This window comes from Pongo abelii, chromosome 4 (assembly GCF_028885655.2).
Source record: "Pongo abelii isolate AG06213 chromosome 4, NHGRI_mPonAbe1-v2.0_pri, whole genome shotgun sequence".
In the NCBI taxonomy this organism is placed as follows: Eukaryota; Metazoa; Chordata; class Mammalia; order Primates; family Hominidae; genus Pongo; species Pongo abelii.
Genome location: NC_071989.2, coordinates 185,018,896 through 185,046,710, shown reverse-complemented (window position 1 = coordinate 185,046,710; position 27,815 = coordinate 185,018,896). Strand labels below are relative to the sequence as shown.

The 27,815-nt window shown below is 43.9% G+C and overlaps 1 long non-coding RNA gene across 7 annotated transcripts in view; it reads right to left on the bottom strand.

Moving 5' to 3' along the window:
* Positions 1-628: 628 nt before the first annotated feature.
* LOC129056822 (uncharacterized) overlaps positions 629-27,815 on the bottom strand; it is a 40,124-nt gene continuing 12,937 nt past the window's right edge. For 2 of the 7 annotated variants that reach the window (XR_008521423.2, XR_008521427.2), the window contains 11 exons: positions 22,576-22,710; positions 19,194-20,376; positions 13,916-14,440; positions 13,725-13,827; positions 10,202-10,347; positions 7,878-8,032; positions 6,594-6,727; positions 5,764-5,833; positions 3,468-3,591; positions 3,157-3,326; positions 629-2,576 (listed from right to left, as the gene is read on the bottom strand). This is a non-coding gene — a long non-coding RNA (uncharacterized LOC129056822). Of the gene's footprint in view, positions 2,577-3,156; positions 3,327-3,467; positions 3,592-5,763; positions 5,834-6,593; positions 6,728-7,877; positions 8,033-10,201; positions 10,348-13,724; positions 13,828-13,915; positions 16,882-19,193; positions 20,377-22,575; positions 22,711-24,716; positions 24,969-27,815 lie in introns of those variants that run through there. The other 5 variants (XR_008521425.2, XR_010140081.1, XR_008521421.2 and 2 more) reach the window with 5 other exon arrangements.

Sequence of the window (27,815 nt, the reverse complement as noted above, 5' to 3'; positions counted from 1 at the left end):
AAATATTTAATTTTTAAACTTGCTCCTGTATGGCTGGGTGCAATGGCTCATGCCTGTAATCCCAGCATTTTGGGAAGCTGAGGTGGGTGGATCACCTGAGGTCAGGAGTTCGAGACCAGCCTGATCAACATGGTGAAACCCTGTCTCTACAGGTTCAAGTGATTCTCCTGCCTCAGCCTCCCATGTAGCTGGGATTACAGGTGCCAGCCACCACACCTGGCTAACTTTTTGTATTTTCAGTAAAGACGGGGTTTCACCATGTTGGCCAGGCAAACTCCTGACCTCAGGTGATCCACCCTCCTCGGCCTCCCAAAGTGCTGAAATTACAGGTGTGAGCCACTGCTCCCGGCCGGGATACACATATTTAAAGTTGTTACCAAACTTCAAGGATCAAAGAAAGATTCCTAAGGAGGGTACATCTGAGAAAAGAAAAAGTTTTATTCAAATATATTTTTTTCTCAGAGTTTTCCATAGCAATGTTTAATGCTAGAAAAAATGGAATAATATGACACGTGTGTGTATACTGTACATATAACTAAAGACATATAAAATGGTCTGAAATTACAATGCACAAAGCCAATAGCATTAGTTGCGTCTGAAAAATGTACTGGAATTGAAAAGACATTGGTCTTGTGTAAAATTTTAATTTTTTCAACAGAATATGAAACAATATTAATAATAACCACCGCAACAATAAGAACAATGCTGAAGCAACCTCTTCCAAGTTATCAGGACAAAACCATGTGATCCAAACAGGTATATTCAAGTTGTTTTTTAAGTAGAAGGAAGCAAACCTCATTTTCAAATATACAAGGATAGACCCATCTCATGAAACAATTTTGATAAGCCAGAAATGACTGGAGAAGCCATGACTTTTAAAAAATTGACAGTAAGCAACCAATCCATTATAAAATTGTTAGACGATTATAAAAATGGTTATAGAATTACTTGCTGTAATTCCTCAAGGAGGAATATGGTGGGTGAGTTCGTATATATGTAACATTGATAAATGTGAATGATGTCTTACAATTTAAATTATGCCAAAAGAAGAAATGTGTTTTTGATGGTGTTATCAGATTAGATTCTTCCACAAAGGTTGAAGGATCTTTCGGAAAGATTCTAACATTAAACAAACCAGAGAATAAGGTAATAGATAGCCACTGTATGTTCCTGGATGGTATGGCAGATTATATTACTCTTAAGAAGCATTTGTTCCCTCCCCGCCCCCAACGCCACCTGCATGTACTACCCCATTTCATTAATGTTGGACTTGACCACGTGACTTTCTTTGCTCAATGTAGCATTAGCAGACTTGGTTCTGCCATTACTATTACAAGAATAACAGAAAGCTGACCATTCTTCTTCTTTAGTTCCAAAAGTAAAAATAAAATGAGTGTTAAGAGACAGAATACAAGCCACAGACTAGGAGAAAATATTTGCAAAACACATGTCTGAGAAAGGGCTTATATCTAAACTAGATAGAAAATTCTTAACAACTAAAAAAAACAATTTAAAAGTGAGAAAAAGATCTGAAGAGACATCTGAACAAAGAAAATACACAAGGGACAAATCAGCAAATAAAAAGATTCTCAGCCAGGTGCGGTGGCTCGTACCTTTAATCCCAGAACTTTGGGAGGCCAAGGTGGGCAGATGACCTGAGGTCAGGAGTTGGAGACCAGCCTGGCCAACACGGTGAAACCCTGTCTCTACTAAAAATATAAAAATTTGCTGGGAGTGGTGGCGTGCGCCTGTAATTGCAGCTACTTGGGAGGCTGAGGCAGGAGAACTGCTTGAGCCCAGGAGGTGGAGGTTGCAGTGAGCAGTGATCACGCCATTGCACTCCAGCCCAGGCAACAGTGAGACTCCATCTCAAAAGAAAAAATAATGCAATTTTACAGTAAATACGAAATTTCATTTCTGAGGGCCCCCCAAGCCCCAGTTAGGTGATCCATTTGGTATGGTTGGGAGATGTAACACTCAAGGCTGGTACATCAAAACCACGTAGTTACTGATTGAGAAATGTACATCACTGAGAAGAATGGATGGACTGCGTGTTCTCTATGCAGCTATCAGTACACCTCTCTCTAAGCTGGCTTTTGAAAAATGTGGCTGTGAGTTTGAGGTGATAACACTACCCCCTCTCCAGCAGCTCCTGTGTCGTGGTGCACGTATCAGGTGGTCTTTGTAGCCAGTGAAGATAGAATCCAGATTGGAATATGTGTTAAACAGAGGCTGAATCAGGACATGTGCCAAGCTGAAAGACTTTTCCAGTTCTGTACAACTGAGCCTCAACAGTGTCTGTTATGACAAAATTGTTCTCCAAACATTAATTTGTGGTCTGCTCCCATACACAAATAATACCAAATAATGGACTATGTGTCCATCTTGTCCATCTTTGACACTGTGTTCTACCAAGAGAGACACCTCCCAAAGCCAGAAAATCTTTATTAAACAAAATCAATGCAATGTCTGAGCACAGTCCAGGTGGCAGAGGTTTACTTCTTGAATAAATGACTTCATCTTTTAACACCATTTCACACTGAAGTCCAAATGGTCTCACAAATATTTCCTGGATCCTAACAAAGAAAATAATCTCAGTTGAAGATCCTGTATTCAATTATTTTGGCAACTATTTCTTACGTGTTTTCTTTTTCTTTCTTTTCTTTTTTTTTTTTTGAGAAGGAGTCTCGCTCTGTTGCCTAGGCTGGAGTGCAGTAGCGCGATCTCAGCTTACTGCAAGCTCCGCCTCCTGGCTTCACATCATTCTCCTGCCTCAGCCTCCCGAGTAGCTGGAACTAGAGGTGCCCGCCACCATGCCCAGCTAATTTTTTTTTTTTTGTATTTTTAGTAGAGATGGGGTTTCACCATGTTAGCCAGGATGGTCTTGATCTCCCAACCTCGTGATCCGCCCACCTCAACCTCCCAAAGTGCTGGGATTACAGGCGTGAGCAACCGTGCCCAGCCATCTTACATGTTTTCTTTGTCTAAAAGACTGAGCTGGGTGCTGAGGAGATGATGTTGGCCAGGATGGTCTCTATCTCCTGACCTCATGATCTGCCCGCCTTGGCCTCCCAAAATACTGAGATTACAGATGTGAGCCACTTTGCGCAACCAAGACTGAAATCTTGATGAAAAAAAAGCAGTTTGGAAACTTACCTGTTTTTTATTCAAAGCCTGTCCTCTCCTTCCTGTTCCTGAATGGCAGGCGTCCTGTGGTGACTAAAGAAGGGCCTACCAGCTAAGGGACTCCATTGGCCCCAGGAGCAGCTTCCGCAGGAGCTCCGGCAGGTTCCTTGGAAAACGCGGCAGTGCCGGGCCATGGTGCCCTATTCAGAAATACAAGACTCAGATTTAGTAAAGCCAGCTGTGTAATGTGAAATTCGTTTAAAAAATCCTGAACCAAAACATTTCATTTCATAAGAGCAATGTATTCCATCAACAGTTTTTTACTGTATGTTCATACTTACGGCATTAAGAATCAGCGTGATTGGCCGGTGACGTGCATCTGGTTCATCAATGTTAGTGGCAAAGCTTCCAGCATCTACAACTCTCGTCACCGAAATCAAGAATGTCTTTCTCTTCTCTTTTTACCTAATTACAAAAAAGGGACTGATTTATGAAAAGCAATATATTAACAAATAGCACAACTTATGTTCATAGCATTGCCACTTCCAGCCACAAATTAGGAGTCAGGATTAAGGAAAACTTACCTAAGTCTTCCCAGGCTATTTTAAAATTGCTTTTTTTCTACAAAAATAAATGTTAAATTCTTCTTTTGAGGTAGTCTCAATTAAGTTGCTGCTAATTGGAAAAGACTATTAGATCTTAAGATGAACTGACAATTTTATAAAATAAATAGACTTCGTTTTCTACTATTAGAAAGTTCTAATAATGAGTTCTGTTGTTATAATAATACTTCTGAATTCCCTTTTAAAATATTGTTACTATCTTGGCATTTTTCAGACTTAATCGGAAAATGTTTTAAATACCAAAATAGACATATCCGAAGTTTACAACAAGGGTGTGCAATCATGATGGACTCACTTCCTCAAACATGGAGGACCAACCCAACTCAGACCCATCACACCCTCAGCGTGTGGAAATGTTAAACTATACAAGAACCATGGCTGGACACCAAAATTTGTAGGTGTCCCTGACATAAAATGCCATAGTACTTGCCTGCAGCCTGGACACACCCTCCAATATCCTTCAAATTATCTCTAGATTACTCACAATACCTAATACAGTGGAAATGCTACTTAAATGGTTGTTACACTTTATTGCATAAAGAATAATGACAAGAAAAAAAGCTTGTACATGTTCAGTACAGACGCAACCATCCTTTTTTTTCTGGAATATTTTTGATCTGAGGTTGGCAGAGAGCAAGAATGCAGGACCTACAGATAAAGAGGGCTGACTATTTAACACACACACACATTTTCTTTTGCCTGAGTAAAAAACAAAATTGTACTTGTAACACAGCTAAAGGGTGTCAACAAAAGCGTTCTTCCCAACCTCAAATTGATAAAGACGACCTTCAAAGTCCACACAGAACCTTTTATTGCCTTTTGTATTTTTAGTAGAGACGGGGTTTCACCATGTTGGCCAGGCTGGTCTCAAACTCCTGACCTTGTGATCCGTCTGCCTCAGCCTCCCAAAGTGCTGAGATTACAGGCGTGAGCCACCGCACCCGGCCATCTCTATTTCTTATACACAATAATTTTATAACAAGAAAGATATAAATTTGCTTAATATGCAGCTTCTGTTTCTGAGTTCTATAGATGTCACTCAATAAGATAAGAAAGCTACTGATGTCATCAAATCAAGGACACAATACTGTTCCCTCAGGTAGCACCAATTGCATGGCCTCAAAATATGGGAAAGACAATCAATATTTTATGAAATGGTGTATTTTAAGGCTGACCTACGGATAGGAAATTTTTTTCCAATCCAAGCAATAAAGCTTTGATGCGAATATTCATTCCACATCCTGTCCTGATCCTCAGCTGCCAGAGGCCAGCCTGCACTTGCCTTCACACTGTGTCTTCCTTTATGGCTTCAGGCTAAGATTGCCGGGAGCCTCCTATAAATGTGGTCATCTTATGGATTAAACACTTTTTTTGTTAGTTTTGTGTTTTAGAGACAGGGTCCCACTGCCATCCAGCCTGGAGTGCAGTGGTATGATCATAGCTTTCTGCAACCTCCAACTCCTAAGCTCAAGTGATCCTCCCACTCAGCCTCCTGCGCAGCTAATTTTTAAATTTTTTTTTGTAGAAACTGGGTCTTGCTATTGTTGCCTAGGCTGGTGTCAAACTCCTGGTTTATAGTAACCCTCATGCCTTGGCCTCTAAAAGGGCTGGGATTACAGGAGTGAGCCATCATGCCGAGCTCAGATTAAATACTACTTCTTCTTTTTTTTTTGAGATGGAGTCTTGCTCTGTTGCCAGGCTGGAGTGTAGTGGTGTAATCTCAGCTCACTGTAGCCCCCGCCTCCTGGGTTCAAGTGATTCTCCTGCCTCAGCCTCCCAAGTAGCTGGGACTACAGGCACACGCCACCATGCCCAGCTAATTTTCATGTTTTTAGTAGAGATGGGGTTTCACCATGTTGGCCAGGATGGTCTTGATCTCTTGACCTCATGATCCACCCACCCCAGCCTCCCAAAATGCTGAGATTACAGGCATGAGCCACCATGCATAGCCCAGGTTAAATACTTCTTTAGAAGATGGACTAGAAATGGGTCATCAGAAATTGTTTTTACTTACATATGAAGAATTCCAATCTTCAAAAAATTTTAGAACTCAATCAGAACTTGAGAACATCTTTCAGTAGGTGCTGTGATTCAATAACCAGAATTCTGCTTTACTTTATAGTTATACAAGTATTTCTGTCATTTTCCTACTAAATTACATGAAGCGGGTTGTCTGCTTATGAGCTGCACCACCGAGCAGCATGCCTATCAGTGAGAAGGTGCCTGACAATTCTCAGTTGAAATGTCCTGACCAAGTTCCCCCAGAAATTTGTGAGTACTCGACTGTATTAAAACTAAATATATTGTTTTTAATGACAAATAGTCACTATTTAGTAAAATGATTACTGTGCTATAATAGAACAAGTCCCTAGCCCAAAATTAAATGGCCACAGATTGACATATGCATAATGCTTATCAACTATCACATATCACATTTTAACAGAAATCAAGAAGACTAATAGATGATCTCTTCTTCTTTTTCTTTTGTGAGACAGGGTCTTGCTCTGTCACCCAGGCTGGAGTGCAGTGGTGCAATCATGGTTCACTGCAGCCTCCACCTCCTGGGTCCAAATGATCCTCCAACCTCAGCCTCCCAGGTAGCTGAGGCCATAGTCGCATGCCACCATTCCCTGTTAGTGTGTGTATGTGTGTGTGTGTGTGTGCAGAGTCTCCCTATGATGCCTAGGCTGGTCTCAAACTCCTGGGCTCAAGCAATTCTCCCTCTTTGGCCTCCCAAAATGCTAGGATTACAGGCATGAGCTAAATTGTACCAAAGAAATGATATTTTAAAAGTAAAGTCAAAGGTAGAATTTAAGAACAAAGGACTTCTATTTCTATACTTACTAGTCCCAGGTAGACAAACAACATGACCTTCCTCAGCCTCTTCCTGAGTCGTTTCAGAAGAGTGTGAGCCATGAGAAATCAGAGCTGTTATTTTCTGGTTGAAACTGACACTTCAGGCTACTGTTTTCATTTGCCTGTTGAAAGACTAACTTAGCTGTATTAATCATTTAAATTAAAATTAAACATTTTGAAGGGGAAAACATGGGGAGCAGACAACATCTACCTTACTCAAGGAGGCAGGTAATCAATGTAAAAGGAATGAGAAAAATCACCATTGGAACCACGGGTGTAATCAATGTTTCCAAGAGGCTTCAGCAATGACGCTGAAACCAGCTTGTGAAGGTTGTCGGGGAATAAGATGTTCACAGTGCTTTGATGTCTCATCCCAGATGACTAATAACAAAAGGGAAAAGCTACCTTCACAAGGAGATGTCCAGTTGACACTACCTCAACCGAAATTATTAAACATAGCATCAGCAATCGTGGGACAAACAGACGCAAACATCTCCTGGTGTGAGGTGGTAAGTACGCAACACTGCCTAATCTGAATTAGGCAGTATCCCTGTTTAATCTGGATCCACTCATCAGAACACTGTTTAATCTGTATTCTTGCCAAAATGCTCAATCTATTCTAGTCAGGAGAAGAAAAAAGCAACCAGATATATCTAGATTATGGGTCACTCTACAAAACAAAGAGCCTAGATTTTTCAAAATGTTTCATGTATTAAAAGAACTACTCCAAAGTAAAAGAATAGAGAGACGTGACAACCAAAGGCAAGGTTGATCTTTGATTAAACTTTGGATCTAAAACAAAAATAAAGAACATTTTGGAGACAATTAGGTAAATCTGAATATGGGCTGTACATCAAATTACTGTATTATAGTTAGATGGTAGAACTGTAATTATGTAGAAATATGTCATTATTCACAAGAGATAAACACTGAAGTGTTGGGGTAAAACATCATGCTCTCTGCAACTTACTTTCAAATGATTCAGAGAAGAAAGTACTAACGGAAAGAAAAAGAAACTGCAAAAGGTGGCAAATGCTAGCCACTGGTTGATCTGAATGAAGAATATGTAGATGTCTATTGTTTTGCCTTTTAATTTTCTGTAGGCAAGGGAAAGATAGGAAGGAGGGAAGGTGCAGGCATTTCTTATCAATTCATACCTGTAAAAAACAGAGTTAAAAGAAAACCAAAGGTTTAAAATTCATGTAAACATCCAGTGAGATCAATAGTGATTTTCTGTCAAATTTCTGAAAAGCCATTAAGACTGTAACATACCTGACGAGGATCACCTGTAGGTAACTTTAAGTACTTTTTCTGGAGGTTCCAGTCCTTCTACTTCATATGTTTTATTCCATCATTCCTGGAATTGCCAGTTGTTCAAAATAAACCTCTAAATGATCATTGTAAGACATTTCATCATCAATATCATCCTTTAATAAAATTAAGAAAAAATAAAACAGGCTCTAAGGCAGTGACTAAACAATAAATAATTTGTAATAATTTGCTGAGATATAAATGAGTCAATAAAATTAAGAAAAAATAAAACAGGCTCTAAGGTGCTGACTAAACGATAAATTATTTGTAATAAAAAAGACTAAGACATAAATGAGTCAATAAAATTAAGAAAAAAATAAAGCAGGCTTTAAAGTAGTGACTAAACGATTTGTAATCAAAAATACCCATCAGACATAAATGAGTCAATAAAGTATACAATTTTTTTTTTTGAGATAGAGTCTCGTTCTATTGCCCAGACTGAATGCAGTGGTGTGATCTCAGCTCACTGTAATCTTCACCTCCCAGGTTCAAGCCATCCTCCCACCTCAGCCTTCCGAGTAACTGGGACTACACGCGTGCACCACCTCGCCTGGATAGTTTTTGTATTTTTTTTTTGTAGAAATGGGGTTGTCCCATGTTGTCCAGGCTGGTCTCAAACTCCTGGACTCAAGCGTTCCACCCACCTTGGCCTACCAAAGTGCTGGGATTACAGACGTGAGCCACCTCGCCTGGCCTGTTTTTATACTTGACATGAGAAAACTGTTATAACTTCAGTCAATTATAAGTCATTATAAAAAAATATTTAACCTCTTTGAGAGGACAGGACAGAAAGATCCTGACACGTTATCAAAGCTTAGGGTAGGATAAATGTGCCGTCACAAAGAATGGGGAAGAGAGCAGGCCCTTCAGAAAATGGTGTGGCAAATGGTTACCTCTATCAAAAAAGTACAGACGAGCCTATCCTAAGAGAAGTAAAAGGAAGAAAGGGAGGAGAGAGAGAGAAAGAGAGAAAGAGGGAGGGAGGACACTGCAGAAGGTTTCAATGTTGTAACACCCAGCTCAGCAAAGATAAGGTAAACCAAGAGTTCTCAGTCACGGTCTAAGCTGACACTGGCTTTTTTTTTTTTTTTTTTCAAGATGGAGTCTCACTCTGTCACTTAGGCTGGAGTGCAGTGGCGTGATCTCGGCTCACTGCAAGCTCCACCTCCTGGGTTCACACCATTCTCCTGCCTCAGCCTCCTGAGTAGCTGGGACCACAGGCGCCTGCCACCACATCTGGCTAATTTTTTGTATTTTTAGTAGAGATGGGGTTTCACCGTGTTAGCCAGGATGGTCTCGATCTCCTGACCTCGTGATCCGCCCGCCTTGGCCTCCCAAAGTGCTGGGATTACAGGCGTGAGCCAGTGCGCCCAGCCTACCTTTTTAGAGGTTAATTTTGCAATTAACATTAAGAGTCTCAAAAACACTCATCACCTTTGACTTAGCCATTTCACCTCCAATAGTCTAGTATACTAAAACACTCTAAGATCAGATACATTTAGGTCAATAATTCTTTATCCACCAATTACACAATCCAAAAAAATTTTAAAAACTCTTTTGGCAGCAAAAGCTGTCCTCAATAAATGTGATACTATTTATAGTTTCTATTTATACCACTCAGCTGGCCTTGAAAGCCATGCATACTTTTAATGTAAGTAGCCCCAGCCTACTTCTCTGGGCTTATTTACCAATGCAGCCTCCCACAGATGCTGTAAACCTGACACAGAAAGCCCCTGGCTGTACCCCAAACACTGCCCACATGCCTCACAGCAGCACCTTTGCTGATACCGTTTCTGCTTCCTGACACGCCCTCCTTCTCCCATGTCTAAGGCCTGGCACAGGCCCCATCTCTTTTCATAAAGCTTCAGCCATACCTGCCTCAGAGGTAAATTTCTGAGCCCCATGATTCCCAGGCACATTTTGGTGCTGCTGGGTGTACATAACACAATCTGCAATGCGGTTCTGCATCTCTTCTTTGCACCCGGCTGAGGTCTCAGAGAGCAGAGACTAAATACTTCATGGCTCCCTCAGTTTCTAAACACAGTGCTGTATATTGAGTGGCACCTCTAGGTGACTACTTTGTACCCTAAATGTTAAACTGAGGGATGAGTGAAACCATATCAGGATTAATAAATAAATAAATTCTTGAATTCCATCACTTAATAGAAGTGGCCATTTGAATGCTGGCAGGTAGGAAGAAAAGAGGAGGACAAAGAACCCCAAAAGTTGGCATCATAACTACTGCCACAGAAAAGGCGAATCAAGCAGAGTGGTAAGGTAAATACCAGGGAAACACAGGTCACCGCAGGACAGAAGAAACTTCCAAGCTTGTCAGTAATGTAAGTTTCTCATTTTCCAATAAACTAGTGTGGCATAGGTTACTGTTTAGAGTCTTGTCTTCAAAATATTTTCCAGCATCAAGGACAACAATCTACAAGAAACAAAATGGTGAGAAAAAGCAGCACTCATTGCTCTGAAGAGCACAGCATAAGGCTACAAAAAGGACCAAGCACCTTCTCAACCTGCAATGCGCTCAGTGTCTGTAAATCACAAGTTAGGTGATGAAGGGCTGGTAGTTTCCCATGAATTAATAACTTTCCTTCTTGCCCCCGTGTTATCTCCCTCACCTGACCCCCCCAATAAAACATCCTTAAAAGGCTCCTCTCAAATTCCTTGCAAATATTAGGCTCCTCTCAAATTGCTTGCACACGCATGGAGAGGCTCACAGTAGTTAGTACACTCATACACAACTGAACTTGAGCAACGCGAGGCTTACAAGACAGCAAAGACAACAGCAAAGCTGGGCCCAGCAGCCATCACCTAAAGAACTCTTCACTCGTTACATTGGAGCAAGTGATCTCTCTGGAACCAGGAACCACAGAACCCTGAAGGACACAGAGCTAGTGGCTAAGGATTCAAGGCCTGCAGTGAAAATGTAACATTTCCCTCCAAGTGCTTATTTCTGCTATAAACTGTTAAGTTTTGCAATGAACAACTTGATTTCTAACTGATATTAATATTAATATTTTTTCTTTTTTAAGACAGGGTCTTGCTCTGTCACCCAGGCTGGAGTGCAGTGGTGCATTCATGGCTTACTGGAGCCTCAACCTCCTAGGCTCAACCAATCCTCCTGCCTCAGCCTCCCAAGTAGCTGGGGCTACAGATGGATTCTACCGTGCCCAGCTAATTAAAGAATTTTTTTTTTTTTTTTTTTGGTGGGGATGAGGTCTCACTATGTTGCCCAGGCTGGTCTTAAACTCCTGGGATCAAGCAATCCTCCTGCTTTGGTCTTCCAAACTGCTGAGATTACAGGCGGTAGCCACTGCACCAGGCCATTAACACTTATATATGTAAAATACATACAGAATATAAATCACTACAAAACATAAAAATACTCCATCTTGATGTAACTTACCGTACTATGGATTTGTTTTAAAAATGAGGTAAAAGTCATTAAGAAAATGAAAGCACGAAAGAAGTCTATCAAAATTACAAAAACTTAAAACCGAGTAAATAAAACTTCGGAAAGAATGAAAACAATTGGAAAATAACTTCAGATAAAAATGTAAAATGGAAACAATACAAGAACAATTTGTGCCCTCTGAAAAACAGAGGTTAAAGTCAGAATTTTTTTTTTTTTTTTTTTTTGAGACGAAGTCTCACTTTATTGCCAGGCGCTGGAGTGCAGTGGCATGATCTTGGCTCACTGCAGCCTCCACCTCCTGGGTTCAAGTGATTCTCCTGCCTCAGCCTCCCAAATAGCTGGGACTGCAAGAGTGTGCCACCACGCCTAGCTAATTTTTGTATTTTTAGTAGAGACAGGGTTTCACCTTGTTGGCCAGGTTGGTCTCGAACTCCTGACCTCAGGTGATCCACCCGCCTCGGCCTCCCAAAGTGCTGGGAATACGGGCATAAGCCACCACACCCAGCCAGGAAAATATTTTAAAAAAAATTAAGCAAAGATTATAAAAGTTTTGGCTGGGTGCAGTGGCTCACGCCTGTAATCCCAGCACTTTGGGAGGCCAAGGCGGGTGGATCACGAGGTCAGGAGATCGACACCATCCTGGCTAACACGGTGAAACTCCGTCTCTACTAAAAATACAAAAAATTAGCTGGGCGTGGTGGCGGGTGCCTTTAGTCCCAGCTACTCAGGAGGCTGAGGCAGGAGAATGGCGTGAACCCAGGAGGCGGAGCTTGCAGTGAACCGAGATAGCGCCACTGCACTCCAGCCTGGGCGACAGAGTGAGACTCCGTCTCAAAAAAAAAAAAAAAAAGTTTTTGGAATAACACAGTTCCCGAAATGATCACGATCCACATCAAGTCTGAGCCATGTTGATGTCCCCACATTGGGGCCCTTCCTGTGTTCGAGGAATCTGCAACACAGACACAGGTGCAGGGGTCACTGGGGAGGCACAGAGGTGGAGGGGGAAGGGGCTCCCTGGGATGGGTGTGCAGTTCTGAGAGAGCTCCTTGGGCCCTGGAAGGTGACCTTGGGCCCCTGAGCTCCCCACAATCAGGTCTACTCAGATGTCAAGGCACTGAGCCCTGTGTGCTGCTCTCTGCTGAGGAGTTATCTGTCCACAGAGAGTGTCTGTGAGTATCATGGAGGAAAAACTGAACCTGGGCGCTCACACGGGCACCTTCAGGGGCTGGTTCCCCGGAGGGTAAAACAGACACAGAGAAACGGGGGAATTTCGAGGATACCAGGATCAACAGGCAGAGTCCCATGCCCCTGGGCCCTAAGAGAAGCAGGAGGTCTCATGACACAGGGTGGAGGTGGTGACCCTGCCTTGCCACCCAGATCCTCTGTGCCATCCACACAGAAGAGCTGAGCACGTTGAATATGCATAGTTTCCTGGAGCATGTCATTGTTATTGCCTAATAAGACCTGGTCTTTCTAGCATCCCCACCGGACCTGTCTTTGCTTAGTAATTTTTAAAATTATGCTTTGGTAAGACATAAATTTCTCATGTTCATATATTCTAGCATAAAAGGGTTACAGAAGACATACATTTGAAAGCGTGAAAAACAGTGTATATGTACACACACACACACATTCATATGTGTACCTTATTTTAAGATTGGAAAATATATTAAAAAAACAGAGGCTCCCTAAATCATGCCGTCAAACCCTCCCAAGTGAGCATGGCCCTGAAATGTCTTCAGGGGTTTGTTTTGTTGGCATTTGGCCCAAGCCAGTGCTCTCTACATACAGAAGCCTCCAACCTCATCTTGAAAAATGGAGCCATGAGGCCACCCCAGGCCCCCACAGAGGCTGAAGGACCCCTGGGACTGGAGGCCCCCAGACCCCCACAGAGGCTGAAGGACTCCTGGTACTGGGCACATTTCAGTGCTTCTTGGATCCTGCCGTGTCCCCTGCTTGACACCAGGACCTACTGAGTGCCAGCTGGCCTGCAATACTGGGTCGGGTGGGCTGCTTGCTTGTGTGACGAGGAGCCTGGGGGTGCCTCCATCCCTCTCACACCTTTCCCAGGAGGCCTGAACCAGGGGGATTCATGTCAACCCTAGTGTCTCCTCAGGATGAACTAGTGATGCTGCCTGTTGTCCTCAAGGGGCTGAGAGGACAGAGCTAGGTCCCCCCAAATGAGATGTTGGTGAGCTGAAGTGTCACTGCAGACAAATAACACAGCGCACAGCCCTTGGAGTCCTGCACATGGGGGTGCGACCAGCACCTCAGTGTCTCCCTCACTAAACAGCCTGTGGAGGGCTCAGCCCAGCAGGCTCAGGGGCTGCTATGGAGTGGGTGTCTGTTTCCTGGAGCATGTTCTCAGGGCATCCTTCACTTACATTCAGAGGTCTCTAAAATACATTAAAAATGTCCCAACAGTTCAGGACATTCCACCGGGTTTTCTTCCTGGGCTTCCTGGTTTTCTTGGGCTTTCTGGTTTTCCTGATGGGACAACAAGAAAGTGAGCATAGCCAAGAAGAATGTGGGCACGTGCCTGCTTCCCTCATCATTCTGCCTGCCGCACACTCACACTTCCTCTTCCACTTTGGTCTTTCCTGTTGCTTCTTCTGCAGGTGCAGAGGAAGGACTTGCTGACATCTGTGAGGAAGAGAACAATTGTGCATGTCCAGAGACGCCAGTGCAGGAAAAGTCCTATCTGTGAAGGGGGTGCCCAGAGCAGACCCAGATGTCACTGGGGGTCCCTCCAGCAGGGTGGGGTCCAGCTCTTCTGACCCCAGCCCAGCCCCCTCCCCTGGACCCTGTAGGGTTATTCAGCAAGATTCAAAGCTGCAACCTGGGGGCCAGTAAACAGGGCAATGCCAAGGCAGTGGGCAGGAGGGCTGGAGAGGGATTTTATCGACACTGAAGACCCGAGGATCTCAACTGTGGGATGAGACCAGGTCCTTCAGGAGAACAATCACAAGAGAGGGAAAGAGGAAAAGGGCTAGAGCTAAGAAAGGAGCTCATGAGTCAGAAAGAGGATAAAAGACAGACAGCATATGAGGAGATCAATTATCTGCCGGTGGCTGCCTTGTAATGGTGGAGTCTTCCAATTCTGTGAAGCAAGCATCAGAGTGTCCGGAGGAGCAGCAGTGATGGGGTGGCCATAAGAAGGAAAGGGGAGAGTTAGAGTCGAGAGAACCACTCAGACCCCGCTGTCCTAGGGCTGTGGAGCCCACCCCAGAGCCTCTGATGTGCTCATTTCTGGAGCCTTCTCCACAGCCTGTATCATTTCCTCTGTGCTATGAGGGAGGGACCTCTGACTTCCCACATACTTTTCCAGCCCTCACATTCCATAACTGAGCCAAGGGAGGGGAGGCCGTGTCATTCTGTTCCTCCAAGAGGCGGCCGCCCTCTTCACAACGTTGTGCATGACGTGGAATTGCCTCCCTCCTCCTCCTGTAGGGCCTGTTTCTGTTCCCTCATGAATCCCATTTCCTTTCTCCCTGTGGACCTCCACCAGTCCTACTGTTCTCCAATATAAGAACATTGGAAAGAAGGTCAAGGCTGCACTGCCAGGGCCTCCAATCAACCCATGGATCGCACCCTGGGTTGGCAGCACCTCCGACAGGCCTGGGGTTGTGCTGAGGCCTGTGGGAGGCCATGATGGCCCATGTCACTGATACAGCGACTGTTCTATGCCTGGAATGACCTTAGAGACTTGGAAAATATTCAGCCCTCAAAAGAATCCCACCAGCTTCTGAATATTTGGAAGCGATGGAACAGAATTCAAGGTAAACCCCTTGTCCCAGTTGCCTTAATCTGCAGGTGAGGCCAGCAGTTGCCAGCACAGAAATGAGGGGGCCCTCCCAGGGTTTGCCTGAGCTGTGGGAAGACTAGGAGGAAAGGCACCTGGCAGGCCTGACACAGAGAACAAGCTGGGCCTGACTGGAGTGTGAGGAGCAGGACAAGGCTACTGCGCCAGAGAGAAGGGTGTGACAAGACAAGTGACCACTGTGCCAGCTGCCCAGAGGCTCTGCCCTGGGCCCAGTGGATTCCAGGGACCAGGCTGCAGGGAGGGTGAGAGCCACTGCCTACAGCAACGCAGCAGCCCCTCCACACATATCCCGTAGGATTCCTACCAGCCACAGAGGGCCCTGAGCAACAGCTGGACTTGGGCCTCTCCAGTGAAAGCCAATTTAGGTTTCATTCAAAGCACAAGGATTTGGGATTGGATGGGACTGGGCGAGGGGTGGAGGCCAAAACTGTGCTCAATCATGTGTTCTGCCCTCAGGACTCCAGGATGCTGGGACATACGTAGGAATCCCAGAGGAAGGATTCCCTATGTCATCCGACCGAGGGAGCACCCTTAGAGCACGAGCAGACAGTGAGGACGGGACAGGAAGGTGCTGTTGCAGGTCCCGAGAGTGTAGAGAAAGACAGTGGGCTCCTTTCACCTCCGGCACATGTATGATTTGTCTTCAGGAGCACATAGCACCTGTGTGGGGCCGTGTCCCATCCCACACTCAACTTTACACCTGCATACTCATCTTGTCATCTCTATTCACAAAAAAATGCTACCTCATCAAAACCCAGGGCTCTGGTGCTTGCTGTGGCAAAGGCAGGAATGATCTGGTCTTCTGCAAAATGTAATCTTTAAACACCAGAGCAAGAAATGATGGTGACAAACACAACTCGCACAAAGCCCATGAGAACAAAACTCTTAGGACTTTCTCATTAAGATACAAAAAAATCCCAAGTCAGACTTCTACACCTGTTTCCTTTTAGTCACTTCACTGATCCCATCCTAGGCTCCAAAACAAGAATAACCCAGTTCCCAAGAACCCTCTGTCACTGGTCAACCCTGGAGTGTTGGTCCCTACCTGACCAGTCTATTTCCTCCTGGATGGATCCAGAGGTGGTGCCCATGAGCCCATGTACAGAGACACAAACATCAACACTACTGCTCTGTCCACTGTGATTCTCCCTGGACTCTGTGAACTCAGGGGCCTTTATGAAGGCACTGCTCACAGTTGTGAGCCTTCAGGTAAGACAGAGGACCTGAAATAATCCCTTTCAATGGTTCACCAACACTGGCTCATAGCATCTCTTACCTCCAATCTGAGAACCTGAGATTCCAGCCTTGATGCAAATGCACTGAGTTAGGTGGGTGAAGAGAACAGAACCTGGGCCAGACTCACAGCAGCTGCTTCCCAGGTGATTCTGGGAGAATGGAGATGCTCTCTTAAGAGTAGACTTTTGGCAACTGGGAACTTCTAGCATGGCTCTTGTGAGGAGGCTATGAATGTTTTCATTTATTTAAACATGAATGGGCACATATGCCACTGAGGACCACACCGGAATGCACAGGTCTAAACCCAAAGATGAGGAAGATGTGACTCTCCCCCCTGGTGATTCCTGGCAGAGTGGTTTGCTGCTCTGATCTGATCATTCATGGATGGGTACTTCAGGGGCACAGGAACAAGCTCCAGGCCCCCTGTGAAGTACAGGGATGCCACAACAAAAATAAAAAAGCCTTGTTCAGCAAGGGAGGACTTGTAAACAGAAACAGAGCATCTTGTGCAAAGAGAAAAGCTGAACCAAAGTGGCCAGGGTAGAGATGAGGGGGACACTTCATTGACTTCAGGAGCCCACCCTATTCTCCTGGGACCTTGGATCAGAATCCACTCAGGTTTCTAAATTACCATGAGAGACAAGGATTGAAGAAGATGAGCAGGAAGCCTTTTCACACTGGCGCTGGATCTCAGCAAAGCGGTTGGAAGCATTGGAACATTACTGGGGCCCAAGATGGGCTGCCCAGGGCTAAGCTCTGGGATGAGAAGGAACGAGGAGGACATAGTCCTTCCCCTCCCAGTGACCAGCCACAGCCAGGATTCATCCACACATGAGTAAAACAAAACGGAATATGGGACTAACAATTCCAAGACTATCTCAGAGAAAAAGGCAAAGTGATGTCTTATAGGTCACACAGGAGAGTTGCAAGGACCACCTGGACCCTGGAGCAGCCCCTCTCCCTTTGCTGAGTTCACCTTGCACTGAAACAGGGTCCCTTCTCACCTCCCCTGCAACTAGTGTGCGGCAGCTATCCTGCCTGATGATTATTTCATTAAATACAATAGAATACACCACTGATTATTGTCAGCTTTTGAAAAGGAGCTGAGGAATGACTTCACCATTCTAGACCAAAAGCCTGAGGACTCTGTGTGTTTTACATGAATGATCACACTAAAGCCCACTGTGCAATGTACCTACTCAAACAAACCCTGGGTTAGCTGACCATTGAGGCCATCCGATAACGATAGTGTTTGGGATCTGAAAACCTTTTCATTCTCCCACATGCACACAGAAGTGCTGGAATAACTTGGCCTAGCAAGAAATCATACCAGGGCTTTGTGACAAATTCAGTGTAGTAGCCCATGGCATTAACCTTCTACTCATCCCCGAGTTCACATGTACCTCTTCCATTTAAAAGACCAAGAGCTTGGGAAATTCAACTCTGCAGCATGTCCATCTGAGGACTGGGGAGATTAAACTTATCTTCAGGTACAGCCATGGTGGACGATGAATGGGTAGCTGAGTAGCTGGTATTATAGACATGTGCTCCCTGAGTAGCTGGTATTAGAGACATGTGCTCCCATGCCCAGCTAATTTTGTATTTTTAATAGAGATGGGCTTTCTCCACGTTGATCAGGCTGGTCTTGAACTCCTGACCTTAGGTGATCCGCTCTCCCTAGCCTCCCGAAGTGCTGGGATTACAGGCATGAGCCACCGTCTCCAGCCAGAACATTTTGTACGAGGTAATAAGCAACCTTTCTTCAAAGAGGTGATTTAATTGTAGCCAAAATATTCTACGTATTCACTAACCTTTTGTTTCAAAGAAGACTAAACCAAGATTTGAAAATACTCAATTATCATACCGTTTAAAGATGACCTGTACTTGGCCTGTGATATTTGTCCTTCTGCTCTTTCTTTTAACACAGTGTGCGTGTGTCATGGGGCCCGCTGCTGCTCATACTCACACTGGCTCCAGGAATGGGACAGCCCTTCATGGGTGGCAGCAGGTGGCGGCGCTGACCCTCTGTTACCCAGCTGTGCAGAAGATTCCAGCAGAGGAGATGGGCACCAGGCTAACAGCCAATTGGCTCCTTGAGATCTTGTTGGGTGCTGTGTCTTGGGTATGTGTGCTACTGAATTGGAGCATTTCTAGTGTTTGTGGTGATGATCTCATTAAATACAATAGAATATATCTCTGAATGTTCTCTGCCCTTGACCAGGAACTGAGGAATACCCCATCACTTAAGACCAAAGGCCTGGCAGCTCCCTCTGTATGTTTCATATTAATGACCGCACCAAAGTTCACTGTACAATGAACCTACTCAAACTCTGGGTCAGCTGACCATTGAGACCATTCTATTGTGGTATACAGTGCTGGAGATCTTTATAGGCCAACATACTTCCACATATACATATAGATGCTAAGGACTCTCTGATATAGTGACAAGTTACACCAGGGCCATGTTATAACTTCAGACTAGTAGCCCACAGCATCACCCTTCCACCCATTCCCGAGTTCATCTATGCCATTTCCATTTAGGAAAAGCCTGAAAAATTCAACCCTACATCATCTCCATGTGAGGACTTGGGATATTAAACTTACCTTCAGCTACAGCTGTGGTGAGGAATGAATGGGTTGTTTTTTTTGGAAAAATGCAGTGGTGATCAAATTTTGTTTCTAGAATATCAATCTTTGTGTTGTGCTTCGCATATGGGAACATATTTTCTGGGGAAAAGCACACAAACTCGCAGAGACATTCACAATCACTCCACATTGACTCATTCCTCCATACCTCCCAACCCTGATGCACAACACCCTCTTCTATCCAAATGACACTGTTCCTTCCAGGCACCAGAGTCAACGGTCACATTTCTTGACCAGGTTCTTCACTGGTCAAGACAAAAGTGCTTGAACCACATTTCTGGCAGGAAGTTCAAACCAGAGTGGCTCTCCAGAAAAAATGAGGCAAGAAAGTGTCACCTTTGTCAACACTAGAATTTTTCCTCAGCATAGGGGTGATTCCAGAATACGTACTGTCTGTCTGTGTGTCTTTGTCCACCTGCATTTAGAGAAAAACAAAACACTACAAGGGTCAGACCATGCTGTGTCCTGTGTGCACAGGTTTTCCTTTTCCCTCCCTCTCTCCCTCCCTTCCTTCCTTTCTCTTTCTTTCTCTTTCTTCCTTCCTTCCTTCCTTTCTTTTCTTTCTTTCTCTCTTTCTCCTTCCTTCCTTCTTTCCCTTCCTTTTTTCTCTTCCTTCTTCCCTTCCCTTCTCCTTCCTTCCTTCCTCTCTCTCTCTCTCTTCCCCCCTCCCTCTCTCTCTCCCTCTCTCTCTTTCTTTGCTGGAATCTCGCTCTGTCACCCAGGCTGGAGTACAGTGTCATGATCACGGCTCACTACAACATCCACCTCCTGGCCTCAAGCGATCCTGCTCCCTTAGCCTCCCCAGTAGCTGAGATTACAATAGCCGGTCAGCATGCCCAGCTAATTTTTTTATTTTTAGTAGAGATGGGGTTTCACCATACAAGTCTTTTCTTTACTTGGTGACATTAGAAAAGCAGATGGGAGACAGTGGTTGAGGTCCTAAAATAAAGCCTTGAAGACACTTCTGGAAAGGCACAAGATTTTTATGCAAGACTTTCAAGATTGTTTTGGTTGTATAGTCACAATGTTGTAAGAAGAAAGCTTTTCCCCTAAGAAAATTCTTTCTGCCATATAATTCATAACTGAAGGTGTCATCTAAGAATGCCATCTGAGATCATTTCTTACCTGGTAATGAACCCTCACATTTTCCCACCAAAACATTCTGTAAGTCCTCTATAATGTACATGGTAAGATTTTCATATCTCAATTCAAATAAAATAAAAAAGAACCAAGAGCAACAAAATTTCCATCTCAGAAACATAAAGAACTTATCATGTGAACGCCTGGGACATCTTCAGATGAAGTTTCCTGCACCAAGTCCTCATCGTGATCTAGGAAACACAGAGTAACTGTCAGCATGTTGGTTCCACCGAAGGAATCCCTTAGGCAACGTTGGGTGCTGAGGACAGGGGGCTGGCGTGTGTAAAGGAGGTGGGTTAAGGGTAGAAACTTGGCTGCCACTGGGACACCCTCCTGGGTGATGAGGGAAGGCAAATGAGACCATCAGGAAAGCCACAGAAGTTAGGGCCTTGTTCTCTGGCTAAGCCCCCCTCACCACTTTGAAAAAGGCAGAGTTCACACAGGGTGGCACACAAATGCACTGCTGATTTCATGACAGTGTCCCATCACCCCCTTGTGCATTTTGAGGCCTGGTAAATTTCCTTTTTTTGTTGTTGAAATGTTATAATGTCATTTATCTTTCCTTGATCTACAAAGGCTCCTCCTGTACTTATCATCCATTTAATTGGCTTTAAAATCAGTATTGTGGCCAAAATACATCATATTTATTACACTTCAGGGGCATCAGTGCCATTCACATTTCTGTGCAGTAAACTAAACATAATCCAAGTCCAGATGTCTTACTTTCCACCTTAGGAAACTGGAGAAAAAAGTATAGTGTAATGTAAACCAGGCAACCCTCCTCCCCCAAAATATAACAATATTTGCAGAAATCAATGTAATAGAAATAATAAAATAAACAAAGAAACTCAACAAAACCAAAAGCTGCTTCTTAGAAAAGATCAATAGAATTGGTAAACCTCCAGCCAGGCTAATCACAAAGAAAATACAGAAGACACGATGTACAAACAATATGAATAGAAGAGGAATTATCCTTGCTGATCCCATGATCGTTAAGAAAATAATAACAGAATACTTTCAACAAATCTATGCCTGCAATTTTTTAAGTGCAGGAGTGAAAGTCTATTGAAAAGTTTGAGAGTAGGAATGACAGGAAGCACAGTAGCCTTTGACGAGAACCGAGCAGGCAACTTGTCAGATTCAAGTGTCTATACCCACAAATTTCCTAGCTTAGATGAAATGGACAAATGCCTTCAAAGGGAGAAACTACCATAACCACCCAAAGGAGAGACAGATAATCTGAGTAGGCCTCTATCATTATAGAATTTAATCAGGAAGTAATAACTTTAAAAAAAAGGCCCACATAATTGTACTGGTGAATTCTGCCTAACACAACGGAAAACGTAGTCTTACCAGCAAGTGATCAAAATTCTACATATTTACCCAGCTAAATTAGAAAATTATGTTCATCTTAAAATCTGCACAAGAATGTAGGCAGCTATATTCATAATTACCCAAACTGGAAGCAGCTGAGATGGTCTTCAGGTGGTGAGTGAACCAACTAACACTGTTTGATGAAACCAATGGACTATTGTTCACTGATAAGAATTATTAAGCTGTTAAGCTTCAAAACGATACAAAAGATCTTACATGTATATTGCTAAGTAAAATAAGTTAGTTATACGTAGCTACATACTCTATGATTCCAACTCTATAAAATTCTGGAAAAGGAAACCTATAGAGGCAGTAAAATCATCCTTGGTTGTCAGGAATCCTCAGAAAAGGAGAGGAATTAGTAGATGCAGCTCAGGTCATGTTTAGGATGTGAAATTATTCCATCAGGGTGACAAAAGACATTGTCAGTTTGTCAAAACCCATAGACTGGACAACACAGAGTGACCCTTGATGCTAACCCTAGACTTCTGTTCATAAGAATGTATCACTATTGGCTCAGTCACTGATGCTAACCCTAGACTTCTGTTCATAAGAATGTATCATTATTGGCTCAGTCATTGTTACAAGCGTTATCACCCTCACAAAGATGGGATCACCAAAAAACACTGAGGAAGGTGGGTATATGGAAATTTTTGTTGCCACTTCCTCCATTTTTTGGTTACTTCCAAACAGTTTGAAGTGATGTCCATTACTTTACAAACCTGGCAACACTGTCTCAGAAAAAGATCCTTTTTAATTAATGTTTTAACAATCAGCAAAATGTCTACAATTTGCACTGAGATGTTATTTACTATTAAAAGTAAACCCAAACCTGGAATGGAAATACACCTTTACTACTCTGGTTGTAGCACTAGTGATTGACTTAACACATTTAAATATGCGCACATGAAATAAAGAATACAGCATCGCAATTTTATACTTGTCTGAAATATGAGACACTGAAGAATCTAGAAATCATGTCATGAATGAACTGAATGACTGAATTTCCACAACACCTTCCGTTGATGCAACTCCAGGGCGTACATGGCTGTGACGCCAGCGATGGAGGATTCGCTTCTTATGCTTGCGGTGGCAGACGGTGGATTCCCTTGGCACCCCGGGATCCACTGTTTCATCCCCTGCAGAACACGCTAGGAAATGAATTAAAATAAAGACAGGTTTTGGTATCTTGCCGCAAAAGATTAGAGAAATGAGTAATTATTCACAGCTTACATGTTTGATTCCATTGTTCATCATCTGCAGAGCAAAGCCCCCTGAATCTGAGTTGGGCTTCAGAAAGACTTGCACTGTGGGTTGCACGTATAACTGTGCAGGAAAATGCCTGTATTGAGATGAGACATTACAGAAAGGTAGTAGATTGGAGTGACCAAGAGCATAGGGTCTGGTGCATAGGATCTGGGCTCAGGGACTTCTGAGAAGCTACTAGAACCTGAGGAACTCCTATAGATCCCTCTGTTCCTCCTAATGGCCTACGTTATGTTAAAAGGGTAAAAATAGTTAAATGCCATAAAGTGTTCAATTATTTCATGTCTGGAAGAATAAGCCAGGCCCTTGGTAGAGGTTAATAGAGAAGCCACCTGGGGGACTCCAGGGCAGTGGAGGGTAAAATTCTCTTCATTCTTGACATGGGTCTCATGCTTTAGAACTCATGAAGAGTTTTTGTTCGAATTTCCTGTGATGCCCACATGGGCCCAGAGAGATGGGCAGAGCAGGGGCTGCCACTCAGAGTTGACGGTTCAGGGAAGTGAAATGAAGAGATTTGAAGCGACCTGCCTAGAGTCACAACACTGACGAATGATAGATCTGGGACAAGAATTTGGTTGGTTTTCTGGGGACAGAGATCCCTGAACACCTGAGGCCTCTAAATCATGGCCTGGACCCTGAACCTGGAGCTCTTTCCACTCCCTTTCTCAATCCTCCTGCACCAAGGGCTCTTCAGGAAGGTTGATGTATTGGAAGAGGTGGTGAGTCCAGAAAAAAGCTCAAATCATTTAACAAAACAAAACTCCTGTCTCTAGGTTTTAACTCCTGGGCTAAAATATGGCGCTTTCCTGCAAAGGAAGCCTCTCTGAGGAACAAATTCAAATGTCTGGTCATCCTACCCATTGCCCTGTATTGTCAGCTGTCTGGCAGTGAGCACCCCTCCATGACCAACTGACCACACCAAGGGACCAAGTTCTACTTGGCCTCCAAGGTAGTTCAGAACTTAGGACATTCCAAACTAACTACCACTTGATGGCTGTGCCAAGAATAAACTTCCCTTCAACTGAACCATCCTGAACAAGCAATTAATGGGAATTAACTGAAAATGTGGCACCCCAGTTGATTTTTCAGTGGTTCATTCTGTATCTAGTCTATGAAAGAGTGTGTGTGTCGGGGGGAGGCCAGGTGTGGTGGCTCACACATGTATCCCAGCACTTTGGGAGGCCAAGGTGGGCAGATCACAACCTCAGGAGTTCGAGACCAGCCTGGTCAATATGGTGAAACCCTGTCTCTACTAAAAATACAAAAATTAGCCAGGCATGGTGGCAGGCACCTGTAGTCCCAGCTACTTGGGAGGCTGAGGCAGGAGAATCGCTTCAACCTGGGATGGAGAGGTTGCAGAGAGCTGAGATTGTGCCACGGCACTCCAGCGTGGGTGACAGAACGAGACTCTGACAAAAAAAAAAAAAAAAGAAAAGTCCAGGCACTGTGGCTCATGCCTGTAATCCCATCACTTTGGGAGGCCAAGGAAGGTGGATCAGGAGGTCAGGAGTTCAAGACCTCCCTTGCCAACATGCTAAAACCCTGTCTCTACTAAACATACAAAAATTAGCCAGGCGTGGTGGTGGATGCCTGTAATCCCAGCTACTCAGGAGGCTGAGGCAGGAGAATTGCTTAAATCTGGGAGGCAGAGTTTGCTGTGAGCCATTATCACACCACTGCATTCTAGCCTAGGCAACAGAGCAAGACTCTGTCCAAAAAAAAAAAAAAAAAATTGGCATTGGAAACAGTGTATTTTCTAGAGAAAAGTATTTGAGGCAAAAATCTTGATAGAAGAATAAAAAAATACAAATTGAGTAATAAAACTCTAAAACATATTTATAAATCTGTACACAAATAGGGGCTGGGGAAATAAAAAAAAAATCAGAATGACCTTTAACACACAGGAAAACTGGCCCATCTGAAGAAATTGCAGTCAGAAGATAGAAATGAACATACATAGCTCTGAGGCAACAACTACAACAAGCACTTCCCATTGTGAGTCCTCTGGGACAACTAAGCTGCGTTTACTGCCAACGTTCAGTTGCCAGAATGGCAGTTAAAATGAAAGGCAAGACCTACATCATCAGATCACCTCAGCGACAGGTCACAGTAGCATTTTCACAAGCATACATGTCACAATATGGGGCCCAACTGCTGTGATCTAGAGCAGTCCACTGTCACATCAACAAGGGGTCACTTAGACTCCATGTTTCATTTCAAAAACTGAATCTCAGACACACAGTATTATTCTGTGTGTATGAAACAAACATTAAAGGAGGAAAAAGATTTGCCTCTCAAATATATTTGATAGTGAAAATTTCAGGGTAAAGATAAGAAAAGCTAATAAATTGAGAATAAAGGGAGATTCCAGGCTCAATGTGAAATGCCTTCCCCACCAATTTCTACTATTCCTGAGTCACCAGACAGTCCTGGTTTCAACAATTCTAAACTAGTTCCAAATTACATTTAAAATGCATTAGTGTAACTTCAATTTTAAAGCCAATCTCTAACAATATAATTCATAGTAATAAAAAAAAGATATGAAATGATTCAATACAACTTTCCATCACTGTTGATTCATCACAAGTTTTAAGAACTATTAAATCCAATGGGTCATTAATGAGGCATAAAAACTGCATTAATAGGGTCGTGGAGCCAAGATGGCCGAATAGGAACAGCTCCAGTCTGCAGCTCCCAGCGTGAGTGACGCAGAAGACGAATGATTTCTGCATTTCCAACTGAGGTGCTGGGTTCATCTCACTGGGGATTGTCGGACAGTGGGTGCAGGACAGTGGGTGCAGCGCACCGAATGTGAGCCAAAGCAGGGCGAGGCATCGCCTCACCCGGGAAGTGCAAAGGGTCAGGGAATTCCCTCCCCTAGCCAAAGAAAGGAATGACAGACGGCACCTGGAAAATCAGGTCACTCCCACCCTAATACTGTGCTTTTCCAACGGTCTTAGCAAACGGCACACCAGGAGATTATATCCTGCGCCTGGTTCAGAGGGTCCTATGCCCATGGAGCCTCGCTCATTGCTAGCACAGCAGTCTGAGATCAAACTGCAAGGGGGCAGCAAGGCTGGGGGAGGGGCGCCCGCCATTGCCGAGGCTTGAGTAGGTAAATAAAGTGGCCGGGAAGCTTGAACTGGGTGGAGCCCACGCAGCTCGAGGCGGCCTGCCTGCCTCTGTAGACTCCACCTCTGGGGGCAGGGCATAGTCAAACAAAAGGCAGCAGAAACCTCTGCAGATTTAAATGTCCCTGTCTGACAGCTTTGAAGAGAGTAGTGGTTCTCCCAGCACGCAGTTTGAGATCTGAGAACAGACAGACTGCCTCCTCAAGTGGGTCCCTGACCCCTGAGTAGCCTAACTGGGAGGCACCCCCCAGTAGGGGCAGACTGACACCTCATATGGCCGGGTACTCCTCTGAGACAAAACTTCCAGAGGAACAATCAGGCAGCATCATTTGCTGTTCAGCAATATTCGCTGTTCTGCAGCCTCCGCTGCTGATACCCAGGCAAACAAGGTCTGGAGTGGACCTCCAGCAAACTCCAACAGACCTACAGCTGAGGGTCCTGACTGTTAGAAGGATAACTAACAAGCAGAGAAAGGACATCCACGCCGAAACCCCATCTGTACATCACCATCATCAAAGACCAAAGGTAGGTAAAACCACAAAGATGGGGAAAAAACAGAGCAGAAAAACTCAAAATTCTAAAAATCAGAGCGCCTCTCCTCCTCCAAAGGAACGCAGCTCCTCACCAGCAATGGGACAAAGCTGGATGGAGAATGACTTTGACGAGTTGAGAGAAGAAGGCTTCAGATGATCAAACTTCTCCGAGCTAAAGGAGGAAGTTCGAACCAATGGCAAAGAAGTTAAAAACCTTGAGAAAAGATTAAACGAATGACTAACTAGAATAACCAATGCAGAGAATTCCTTAAAGGACCTGATGGAGCTGAAAACTATGGCATAGAACTACGTGACAAATGCACAAGCCTGAGTAGCCAATTCGATCAACTGGAAGAAAGGGTATCAGTGATGGAAGATCAAATGAATGAAATGAAGCGAGAAGAGAAGTTTAGAGAAAAAAGAATAAAAAGAAACAAAGCCTCCAAGAAATATGGGACTATGGGAAAAGACCAAATCTACGTCTGATTGGTGTACCTGAAAGTGACGGGGAGAATGGAACCAAGTTGGAAAAGACTCTGCAGGATATCATCTGGGAGAACTTCCCCAATCTAGCAAGGCAGGCCAACATTCAAATTCAGGAAATACAGAGAATGCCACAAAGATACTCCTTGAGAAGACCACCTCCAAGACACATAATTGTCAGATTCACCAAAGTTGAAATGAAGGAAAAAATGTTAAGGGCTGCCAGAGAGAAAGGTCGGGTTACTCACAAAGGGAAGCCCATCAGACTAACAGCTGATCTCTCGGCAGAAACTCCACAAGCCAGAAGAGAGTGGGGGCCGATATTCAACATTCTTAAAGAAAAGAATTTTCAACCCAGAATTTCATATCCAGCCAAACTAAGCTTCATAAGTGAAGGAGAAATAAAATCCTTTACAGACAAGCAAATGCTGAGAGATTTTGCCACCACCAGGCCTGCCCTAAAAGAGCTCCTGAAGGAAGCACTAAACATGGAAAGGAACAACCGGTACCAGCCACTGCAAAACCATGCCATATTGTAAAGACCATCGAGGCTAGGAAGAAACTACACCAAGTAACGAGCAAAATAACCAGCTAACATCATAATGACAGGATCGAATTCACACATAACAATATTAACCTTAAATGTAAATGGGCCAAATGCTCCAGTTAAAAGGCACGGACTGGCAAATTGGATAAAGAGTCAAGACCCATCAGTGTGCTATATTCAGGAAACCCATATCACATGCAGAGACACACATAGGCTCAGAATAAAGGGATGGAGGAAGATCTACCAAGCAAATGGAAAACAAAAAAAGCAGGGGTTGCAATTCTAGTCTCTGATAA